The following is a 14,074-nucleotide window of genomic DNA, read 5'->3' as shown; positions in this document are numbered from 1 at the left end:
CTTCACACTGATGTTCAAAATAAACAGACTGATCTTCACACTGTACAATATAAACAGTCTGATCTTCACACTGTATAATATAAACAGTCTGATCATTACAATGTACAAAATAAACAGTCTGATCTTCACACTGATGTTCAATATAAACAGACTGATCTTCACGCTGTACAATATAAACGGACTGATCTTCACACTGCTGTACAATATAAACAGACTGCTCTTCACATTGTACAATATTAAAAGTCTGATCTTCACACTGTACAATATAAACAGTCTGATAGTCACACTGTACAATATAAACAGACTGCTCTTCACATTGTACAATATAAACAGTCTGATCATTACAATGTCCAAAATAAACAGTCTGATCTTCACACTGATGTTCAATATAAACAGACTGATCTTCACACTGTACAATATAAACAGTCTGATCTTCACACTGTACAATATAAGCAGACTGATCTTCACACTGTACAATATAAACAGTCTGATCTTCACACTGTACAATATAAACAGACTGATCTTCACATTGTACAATATACACAGTCTGATCTTCACACTGTACAATATAAACAGACTGATCTTCACACTGATGTTCAATATAAACAGACTGATCTTCACACTGTACAATATAAACAGTCTGATCTTCACACTGTATAATATAAACAGTCTGATCATTACAATGTACAAAATAAACAGTCTGATCTTCACACTGATGTTCAATATAAACAGACTGATCTTCACACTGTACAATATAAACAGTTTGATCTTCACTGCATAATATAAACAGTCTGATCATTACAATGTACAAAATAAACTGTCTGATCTTCACACAGATGTTCAATATAAACAGACTGATCTTCACGCTGTACAATATAAACGGACTGATCTTCACACTGCTGTACAATATAAACAGACTGCTCTTCACATTGTACAATATTAAAAGTCTGATCTTCACACTGTACAATATAAACAGTCTGATAGTCACACTGTACAATATAAACAGACTGCTCTTCACATTGTACAATATAAACAGTCTGATCATTACAATGTCCAAAATAAACAGTCTGATCTTCACACTGATATTCAATATAAACAGACTGATCTTCACACTGTACAATATAAACAAACTGATCTTCACACTGATGTACAATATAAACTGACTGCTCTTCAAACTGTATAATATTAAAAGTCTGATCTTCACACTGTACAATATAAACAGTCGGATATTCACACTGTACAATATAAACAGACTGATCTTCACACTGTACAATATAAACAGTCCGATATTCACACTGTACAATATAAACAGTCTGATCTTTACACTGATGTACAATATAAACAGACTGATCTTCACACTGTACAACATAAAGTGACTGATCTTCACACTGTCCAATAGAAATAATCTGATCTTCACAGTCATGTACAATATAAACAGTCTGATCTTCACACTGTATGATATAAACAGTCTGATCCTCTCACTGTTTTACGATATAAACAATCAGATCTTCACACTGTACTATATAAACAGTCTGATCTTCACACTGTACAATATAAACAGACTGATCTTCACACTGTACAATATAAACAGTCTGATCTTCACATTGTACAAAATAAACTGTCTGATCTTCAAACTGTACAATACAAACAGTCTGATCTTCAAACATTACAATACAAACAGACTGATCTTCACACTGTACGATCTAAACAGATTGATCTTCTCACTGATCTCCAATACAAGCAGAGTGATCTTCATACTGTACAATATCAACAGACTGATTTTCACACTGTACAATATAAACAGTCCGATGTTCACACTGTACAATATAAACAGTCTGATCTTTACACTGATGTACAATATAAACAGACTGATCTTCACACTGGACAACATAAAGTGACTGATCTTCACACTGTCCAATAGAAATAATCTGATCTTCACAGTCATGTACAATATAAACAGTCTGATCTTCACACTGTATGATATAAACAGTCTGATCCTCTCACTGTTTTACGATATAAACAATCAGATCTTCACACTGTACTATATAAACAGTCTGATCTTCACACTGTACAATATAAACTGACTGATCTTCACACTGTACAATATAAACAGTCTGATCTTCACATTGTACAAAATAAACTGTCTGATCTTCAAACTTTACAATACAAACAGTCTGATCTTCAAACATTACAATACAAACAGACTGATCTTCACACTGTACGATATAAACAGATTGATCTTCTCACTGATCGCCAATACAAGCAGAGTGATCTTCACACTGTACAATATCAACAGACTGATCTTCACACTGTAAAATAAAAACAGTCTGATCTTCACACTGTACAATGTATACAGACTGATCTTCACACTGATGTACAATATAAACAGTCTGATCTTTACATTGTACTGTATCAACTGACTGATCTTCACACTTTACAAAATAAACTGTCTGATCTTCACACTGTACAATATAAACAGTCTGATCTTCACACTGATTTACAATATAAACAGACTGATCTTCACACTGTACAATATAACCAGACTGATCTTCACCTTGTACAATATAAACAGTCTAATCTTCAAAGTGTACAATATAAACAGTCTGATGTTCACACTGTACAATATAAACAGTCTCATCTTCACACTGTTCAATATAATCAGTCTGATTTTCACACTGATGTCCAATATAAACATACTGATCTTCACACTGATGTTCCATATAAACAGACTGATCTTCACACAGTACAATATAAACAGACTGATCTTCACACTGTACAATTTAAATAGTCTGATCTTCACCATGTACAATGTAAATTGACTGATCTTCACACTGTACAATACAAAGAGTCTGATCTTTACACTATACAATATAAACTGACCGATCTTCACACTGTACAATATAAACAGACTGATATTCACATTGTACAAAATAAACAAACTGATCTTCATACTGCTGTACAATATAAACAGACTGATCTGCACACTGAGGTACAATTTAAACAGTCTGATCTTCACACTGTACAATATAAACAATCGAATCTTCACACCGATGTACAATGTAAACAGACTGATCTTCACACTGTACAATATAAACAGACTGATCTTCACCCTGTACAATGTAAACAGACTGAGCTTCACACTGTACAATATAAACAGTCAGATCTTCAAACTGTACCATATAAACAGACTGATCTTCACACTGATCTCCAATATAAGCAGACTGATTTTCGCACTGTACAATATAAACAGACTGATCTTCACCCTGTACAATATAAACAGACTGATCTTCACGTTGTATAATATAAACAGTCTAATCTTCCCACTGTACAATATAAACAGACTGATCTTCACACTATACATCATAAACAGACTGATCTTCACACTGTACAATATAAACAGTCTGATGTTCACACTGTACAAAATAAACAGTCTGATCTTCACACTGATGTTCAATATAAACAGGCTGATCTTCACACTGTACAATATAAACAGACTGATCTTCACACTTTACAATATAATCAGTCTGATTTTCACACTGATGTACAACATAAACAGACTGCTCATCACACTGTTCGATATAAACAGTCTGATCTTCACACTGATGTACAATATAAACAGACTGATCTTCACACTGTCCAATTTAAACAGGCTGATCTTCACACTGATGTACAATATAAACAGACTGATCTTCACACAGTACAATATAAACATTTGGATCTTCACACTGTACAATATAAACAGTCTGATCTTCACACTGTATAATATAAAGTGTCTGATCTTCACAATGTACAATATAAACAGTCTGATCTTCACACTGTACAATATCAACTGACTGATCTTCACACTGTACAATTTCAACAGACTGATCTTCACATTGATGTACAATTTAAACAGTGTTATCTTCACACTGTACAATATGAACAGTCTGATCTTCACACTGATTTACAATATAAACAGACTGATCTTCACCCTGTGCAATGTAAACAGACTGAGCTTCACACTGTACAATATAAACATTCAGATCTTCAAACTGTACCATATAAACAGACTGATCTTCGCACTTATCTCTATTATAAGCAGGCTTATCTTCACACTGTATGATATAAACAGTCTGATCCGTTCACTGTTTTACAATATAAACAATCAGATCTTCACGCTGTACTATATAAACAGACTGATCTTCACATTGTACAATATAAACAGTCTGATCTTTACACTGTACAATATCAACTGAATGATCTTCAGATTGCACAAAATAAGCTGTCTGATCGTCACACTGTACAATATAAACAGTCTGATCTTCAAACAGTACAATATAAACAGACTGATCTTCACACTGTATGATATAAACAGTCTGATCCTTTCACTGTTTTACAATATAAACAATCAGATCTTCACGCTGTACTATATAAACAGACTGATCTTCACATTGTACAATATAAACAGTCTGATCTTCACACTGCACAATATAAACAGTCTGATCTTCAAACAGTACAATATAAACAGACTGATCTTCACACTGTACCATATAAACAGACTGATCTTCACACTGATCTCTGATACAAGCAGACTGATCTTCACACTGTACAATAAAAACAGTCTGATCTTCACACTGTACAATGTAAACAGACTGATCTTCACACTGTACAATATAAACAGTCTGATATTCACACTATACAATATAATCAGTCTGATTTTCACACTGATGTACAACATAAACAGACTGCTCTTCACACTGTTCGATATAAACAGTCTGATCTTCACACTGATGTACAATATAAACAGTCTGATCTTCACACTGTACAATATGAACAGACTGATCTTCACACTCTACAATATAAACATTTGGATCTTCACACTGTACAATATAAACAGTCTGATCTTCACACTGTGCAATATAAAGTGTCTGATTTTCACAATGTACAATATAAACAGTCTGATCTTCACATTGTACAATATAAACTGACTGATCTTCATACTGTACAATTTAAACAGACTGATCTTCACATTGATGTACAATATAAACAGACTGATCTTCACACTGTACAAAATGAACAGACTGATCTTCACACTGTACAATATAAACATTTGGATCTTCACACTGTACAATATAAACAGTCTGATCTTCACAATGTACAATATAAAGTGTCTGATCTTCACAATGTACAATATCAACTGACTGATCTTCACACTGTACAATTTCAACAGACTGATCTTCACATTGATGTACAATTTAAACAGTGTTATCTTCACACTGTACAATATGAACAGTCTGATCTTCACACTGATTTACAATATAAACAGACTGATCGTCACCCTGTACAATGTAAACAGACTGAGTTTCACACTGTACAATATAAACAGTCAGATCTTCAAACTGTACCATAAAAACAGACTGATCTTCACACTTATCTCTATTATAAGCTTGCTGATCTTCACACTGTATGATATAAACAGTCTGATCCTCTCACTGTTTTACAATACAAACAATCAGATCTTCACGCTGTACTATATAAACAGACTGATCTTCACATTGTACAATATAAACAGTCTGATCTTTACACTGAACAATATAAACTGAATGATCTTCAGATTGCACAAAATAAGCTGTCTGATCTTCACACTGTACAATATAAACAGTCTGATCTTCAAACAGTACAATATAAACAGACTGATCTTCACACTGTACCATATAAACAGACTGATCTTCACACTGATCTCTGATACAAGCAGACTGATCTTCACACTGTACAATAAAAGCAGTCTGATCTTCACACTGTACAATGTAAACAGACTGATCTTCATGCTGATGTACAATATAAACAGTCTGATCTTCACACTGTACAATATAAACTGACTGATCTTCACACGATTGTTCAATATAAACCGACTGATCTTCACACTGTACAATATAAACAGACCGATCTTCAAATTGTACAATATAAACAGTCTGATCCTCACAGTGATGTACAATATATACAGTCTGATCTTCACACTGATGTACAATATAAACAGACTGATCTTCACACTGTACAATCTAAACAGTCTGATCTTCACACTGATGTACAATATATACGGACTGATCATCACACGATTGTTCAATATAAAGAGACTGATATTCGCACTGTACATATAAACAGACTGATTTTCACACTGTACGATATAAACAGTCTGATCCTCTCACTGTTTTACAATATAAACAATTTGATCTTCACACTGTACAATATAAACAGACTGATCTTCACACTGTACAATATAAACAGTCTGATCTTCACACTGTACAATATAAACAGTCTGATCTGCACAGTGATGTACAATATAAACAGGCTGATCTTCACACTGTATGATATAAACAGTCTGATCCGCTCACTGTTTTACAATATAAACAATCAGATCTTCACGTTGTACTATATAAACAGACTGATCTTCACACTGAACAATTTAAACAGTCTGATCTTCACATTGTACAATATATACTGACTGATCTTCACACTGTACATTATAAACAGTCTGATCTTTACACTGTACAATATAAACTGACTGATGTTCACATTGTACAAAATAAACTGTCTGATCTTCACACTGTACAATATAAACAATCTGATCTTCAAACAATACAATATAAACAGACTGATCTTCATACTGTACCAAATAAACAGACTGATCTTCACACTGATCTCTGATACAAGCAGACTGATCTTCACACTGTGCAATAAAAACAGTGTGATCTTCACACTGTACAATGTAAACAGACGGATCTTCTCACTGATGTACAATATGAACAGTCTGATCTTCACACTGATGTTCAATATAAACAGACTGATCTTCACACGATTTTTCAATATAAACTGACTGATCTTCAACACTGTACAATATAAACAGACTGATCTTCACACTGTACAATATAAACAGTCTGATCCTCACAGTGATGTACAATATTAAACAGACTGATCTTCACACTGTACAATATAAACAGTCTGATCTTCACAGTGATGTACAATATAAACAGTCTGATCCTCACAGTGATGTACAATATATACAGTCTGATCTTCACACTGATGTACAATATAAACAGACTGATCTTCACACTGTACAATCTAAACAGTCTGATCTTCACACTGATGTACAATATATACGGACTGATCATCACACGATTGTTCAATATAAAGAGACTGATATTCGCACTGTACATATAAACAGACTGATTTTCACACTGTACGATATAAACAGTCTGATCCTCTCACTGTTTTACAATATAAACAATTTGTTCTTCACACTGTACAATATAAACAGACTGATCTTCACACTGTACAATATAAACAGTCTGATCTTCACACTGTACAATATAAACTGACTGATCTGCACAGTGATGTACAATATAAACAGGCTGATCTTCACACTGTATGATATAAACAGTTTGATCCGCTCACTGTTTTACAATATAAACAATCAGATCTTCACGTTGTACTATATAAACAGACTGATCTTCACACTGAACAATTTAAACAGTCTGATCTTCACATTGTACAATATATACTGACTGATCTTCACACTGTACATTATAAACAGTCTGATCTTTACACTGTACAATATAAACTGACTGATGTTCACATTGTACAAAATGAACTGTCTGATCTTCACACTGTACAATATAAACAATCTGATCTTCAAACAGTACAATATAAACAGACTGATCTTCACACTGTACCAAATAAACGGACTGATCTTCACACTGATCTCTGATACAAGCAGACTGATCTTCACACTGTGCAATAAAAACAGTGTGATCTTCACACTGTACAATGTAAACAGACGGATCTTCTCACTGATGTACAATATGAACAGTCTGATCTTCACACTGATGTACAATATAAACAGACTGATCTTCACACGATTTTTCAATATAAACTGACTGATCTTCAACACTGTACAATATAAACAGACTGATCTTCACACTGTACAATATAAACAGTCTGATCCTCACAGTGATGTACAATATTAAACAGACTGATCTTCACACTGTACAATATAAACAGTCTGATCTTCACAGTGATGTACAATATAAACAGACTGAGCTTCACACTGTACAATATAAACAGTCAGATCTTCAAACTGTTCCATATAAACAGACTGATCTTCACACTTATCTCTATTATAAGCAGGCTGATCTTCACACTGTATGATATAAACAGTCTCATCCTCTCACTGTTTTACAATATAAACAATCAGATCTTCACGCTGTATTATATAAACAGACTGATCTTCACATTGTACAATATAAACAGTCTGATCTTTACACTGTACAATATAAACTGAATGATCTTCACATTGCACAAAATAAACAGTCTGATCTTCACACTGATGTACAAAATAAACAGTCTGATCTTCACACTGATGTTCAATATAAACAGACCGATCTTCACTCTGCACAATATAAACAGACTGATCTTCACACTGTACAATATAAATAGTCTGATCTTCACACTGTACAATATAATCAGTCTGATTTTCACACTGATGTACAATATAAACAGACTGCTCTTCACACTGTACAATATAAACAGTCTGATCTTCACACTGCACAATATAATCAGTCTGATTTTCACACTGATGTACAATATAAACAGACTGCTCTTCACACTGTACAATATAAACAGTCTGATCTTCACACTGTACAATATAAACAGTCTGATCTTCACACTGATGTACAATATAAAGAGTCTGATCTTCACACTGTTCAATAAAAAAAAGTCTGATCTTCACACTGATGTACAAAATAAACAGACTGATCTTCAAACTCTACAATATAAACAGACTGATCTTCACACTGTACAATATAAACAGTGTGATCTTCACACAGTTCAATATAAGCTGACTGATCTTCACACTGTACAATATAAACATTCTGATGTCACACTGTGCAAAATAAACAGTCTGATCTTCACACTGTACAATATAAACAGTCTGATATTCACACTGTACAATAGAAACAGACTGATCTACACACTGTACAATATAAACAGTCCGATCATTACAATGTACAATATAAACAGACTGATCTTCACACTATAAATCATAAAGAGACTGATATTCACACTGTACAATATAATCAGTCTGATCTTCACACTGTACAAGATAAACTGACTGATCTTCACACTGTCCAATAGAAGCAATCTCATCTTCACAGTGATGTACAATATAAACAGTTTGATCTTTACACTGTACAATATAAACAGTCTGATCTTCACAATGTACAATATAAACAGACTGGTTTTCACACTGTACAAACTAAACAGTCTGATCTTCACACTGTACGATATAAACAGTCTGATCCTCTCACTGTTTTACAATATAAACAATTTGATCTTCACACTGTACAATATAAACAGTCTGATATTCACACTGTACAATATAAGCAGACTGATCTCCAAGCTGTACAATATAAACAGTCTGATCTTCACACTGTACAATAAAACAGTCTGATCTTCCCAATGATGTACAATATAAACAGTCTGATCTTCACACTGTTCTATATAAACAGTCTGATCTTCACACTGATGTACAATATAAACAGACTGCTCTTCACACTGTACAATATAAACAGTCTGATCTTCACACTGATGTACAATATAAACAATCTGATCTTCACACTGTTCGATATACACAGCCTGATCTTCACACTGATGTACAATATAAACAGACTGATCTTCATACTGTACAATATAAACAGTCTGATCTTCACACTGTACAATATAAACAGTCTGATCTTCACATTGTTGTACAATTTAAACAGACTGATCTTCAAACTGTAATATATAAACAGTCTGATCTTCACACTGATGTACTAAATAATAACAGACTGATTTTCACACTGTACAATATAAAAAGGCTGATCTTCACACTGCACAATATAAACAGTCGGATCTTCACACTGTAAAATATAAACAGTCTGATGTTCATAATGTACAATACAAAGATTCAGATCTTCACACTGTACAATATAAACAGTCTGATCTTCACACTATACAATATAAAGTGTCACATCTTCACAATGTACAATATAAACAGTCTGATCTTCACACTATACAATATAAAGTGTCTCATCTTCACAATGTACAATATAAACAGTCTGATCTTCACAATCTACAATATAAACTGACTGAACTTCACACTGTACAATATAAACAGTCTCATCTTCACATTGTACAATATAAACAGACTGATCTTCATATTGATGTACAATTTAAACAGTCTGATCTTCACACTGATGTACAATATAAACAGACTGATCTTCATACTGTATAATATAAACAGTCTGATCTTCACACTGTACAAGATAAACTGACTGATCTTCACACTGTCCAATAGAAGCAGTCTCATCTTCACAGTGATGTACAATATAAACAGTCTGATCTTCACATTGTACGATATAAACAGTCTGATCTTCACACTGTACAATATAAACAGTCTGATCTTCACACTGTACAATATAAACAGTCTGATCATTACAATGTACAATATAAACAGACCGATCTTCACACTGCTCAATATAAACAGACTGCTCTTCACACTGTACAATATAAACAGTCTGATCTTCACACTGATGTACAATATAAACAGTCTGATCTTCACACTGTTCAATAAAAAAAGTCCGATCTTCACACTGGTGTACAATATAAACAGACTGATCTTCACACTCGACAATATAAACAGCCTGATCTTCACACTGATGTACAATATAAACAGAGTGATCTTCACACTGTACAATATATGCAGTCTGATCAACACACTGTTGAATATAAACAGACTGATCTTCATACTGTACAATATAAACAGTCTGATCTTCACACTGTACAATATAAACAGTCTGATATTCACACTATACAATATAAACATTCTGATCTTCACACTGTACAACATAACCAGACTGATCTTCACGTTGTACAATATAAACAATCTGATCTTCACATTGTACAATATAAACAGAGTGCTCTTGACACTTTACAATATAAACAGTCTGATCTTCACACTGTACAATATAAACAGTCTGATCTTCAAAATGTACAATATAAAGAGTCTGATCTTCACAATGATGTATCACATAAAAAGACTGATCTTCATACTGTACAATATAAACAGAATGATCTTCACACTCTACAATATAAACAGATTGATCTTCACACTGTACAATATAAACAGCCTGATCTTCATAATGTACAATATAAAGAGTCTGATCTTCACACCGATGTACAATATAAACAGTCTGATCTTCATAATGTACAATAAAAAGAGTCTGATCTTCACACGTACGATATAAACATATTGACCTTCACACTTTACAATGTAATCAGTCTGATCTTCACTCTGTATAATAAAAACAGACTGATCTTCACACTGTACAAAATAAACAGTCTGATCTTCACACTGATGTACAATATAAACAGACTGATATTCACGCTGTACAAAATAAACAGTCTGATCTTCACACTGATGTACAATATAAAGAGACTGATCTTCACACTGTACAATATAAACAGCCTGATATTCAAACTGATGTACAATATTAACATATTGATCTTCACACTGTACAATATAAACAGTCTGATCTTCACTCGTACGATATAAACATATTGACATTCACACTTTACAATATAAACAGAGTGATCTTCACACACTACAATATAAACGGATTGATCTTCACACTGTACAATATAAACAGTCTGATCGTCATTATGTACAATATAAAGTGTCTGATCTTCACAATGTACAATATAAACAGACTGATCTTGACACTGTCCAATATAAACAGACTGAGCTTCACACTGTACAATATAAAAAGTCTAATCTTTATACTGTACAATATAAACAGTCTGATCTTCATACTGTCCAATATAAACAGACTGATCTTCACACTAAAATATAATCAGTCTGATTATCACACTAATGTTCAATATAAATAGACTGATCTTCACACTGTACAATATAGACAGTCTGATCTTCACACTGTACAAAATAAAGATACTGATGTTCATACTGTACAATACAAACAGTCTGATCTTCACACTGATGTACAACATAAACAGTCTGATCTTCACACTGTACAATATAAACAGTCTGAACTTCACACTGATGTACAATATAAACAGTTTGATCTTCACACTGTACAATATAAACAGTATAAACTTCACACCGATTTACAATATAAACAAACAGATCTTCACATTGTACAATATAAACAGTTCGATCAAAACACTCTGCAATATAAACAGACTGATCTTCACACTGTACAATACAAACAGTCAGAACTTCACACTTATGTATAATACAAACAGACGGATTTTCACACTGTACAATACAAACAGTCAGAACTTCACACTGTACAATATAAATAGTCTGATATTCACACCGATGTACAATATAAAGAGCCTGATCTTCACACTGTACAATATAAACAGTCTGATCTTCACACTGTACAATATAAACAGTCTGATCTTCACACTGTACAATATAAACAGACTGATCTTCACAATGAAGTATCACATAAAAAGACTGATCTTCATACTGTACAATATAAACAGAATGATCTTCACACTCTACAAAATAAACAGATTGATCTTCACACTGTACAATATAAACAGTCTGATCTTCATAATGTACAATATAAAGAGTCTGATCTTCACACTGTACAATATAAACAGTCTGATCTTCACATTGTAAAGTATATCAAGTCTGATCTTGACACACTACAATATAAATAGTCTGATCTTCACACGGATGTACAATATAAAGAACATGATCTTCATACTGTACAATATAAACAGTCTGATCTTCACACGTACGATATAAACATATTGACCTTCACACTTTACAATGTAAGCAGTCTGATCTTCACTCTGTATAATAAAAACAGACTGATCTTCACACTGTACAAAATAAACAGTCTGATCTTCACACTGATGTACAATATAAACAGACTGATCTTCACACTGTACAATATAAACAGCCTGATATTCAAACTGATGTACAATATTAACATATTGATCTTCACACTGTACAATATAAACAGTCTGATCTTCACTCGTACGATATAAACATATTGACCTTCACACTTTACAATATAAACAGTGTGATCTTCACACACTACAATATAAACGGATTGATCTTCACACTGTACAATATAAACAGTCTGATCATCATAATGTACAATATAAAGTGTCTGATCTTCACAATGTACAATATAAACAGACTGATCTTGACACTGTCCAAAATAAACAGACTGAGCTTCACACTGTACAATATAATAAGTCTAATCTTTATACTGTACAATATAAACAGTCTGATCTTCATACTGTCCAATATAAACAGACTGATCTTCACACTGTAAAATATAATCAGTCTGATTATCACACAAATCTTCAATATAAATAGACTGATCTTCACACTGTACAATATAGACAGTCTGATCTTCACACTGTACAAAATAAAGATACTGATGTTCACACTGTACAATACAAACAGTCTGATCTTCACACTGATGTACAACATAAACAGTCTGATCTTCACACTGTACAATATAAACAGTTTTATCTTCACAATGTACAATATAAACAGTCTGATCGTTACACAGTACAATATAAACTGACTGATCTTCACACAACAATATAAACAGTCTGATCTTCACACTGTACAATATAAACAGTCTGATCATTACAATGTACAATATAAACAGACTGATCTTCACACGAAACTTCATCAACAGACTGATCTTCACACTGTACAATATAAACAGTCTGATCTTCACACTGATGTACAATATAAACAGTCTGATCTTCACACTGTTCAATAAAAAAAGTCCGATCTTCACACTGGTGTACAATATAAACAGACTGATCTTCACACTCGACAATATAAACAGCCTGATCTTCACACTGATGTACAATATAAACAGAGTGATCTTCACACTGTACAATATATGCAGTCTGATCAACACACTGTTGAATATAAACAGACTGATCTTCATACTGTACAATATAAACAGTCTGATCTTCACACTGTACAATATAAACAGTCTGA

At 33.0% G+C, this 14,074-nt stretch overlaps 1 protein-coding gene across 4 annotated transcripts in view; it reads left to right on the top strand.

Moving 5' to 3' along the window:
- The window catches only part of ebf1a (EBF transcription factor 1a), an 822,218-nt gene that overhangs the window by 452,157 nt on the left and 355,987 nt on the right, over nt 1-14,074 (top strand). The window lies entirely within an intron of this gene.

The sequence above is a fragment of the Pristiophorus japonicus genome, chromosome 4, assembly GCF_044704955.1.
Source record: "Pristiophorus japonicus isolate sPriJap1 chromosome 4, sPriJap1.hap1, whole genome shotgun sequence".
Lineage (NCBI taxonomy): Eukaryota > Metazoa > Chordata > Chondrichthyes > Pristiophoridae > Pristiophorus > Pristiophorus japonicus.
Note: the sequence above shows the minus strand (reverse complement) of the source record. Positions and strands in the feature narration are given on the sequence as shown.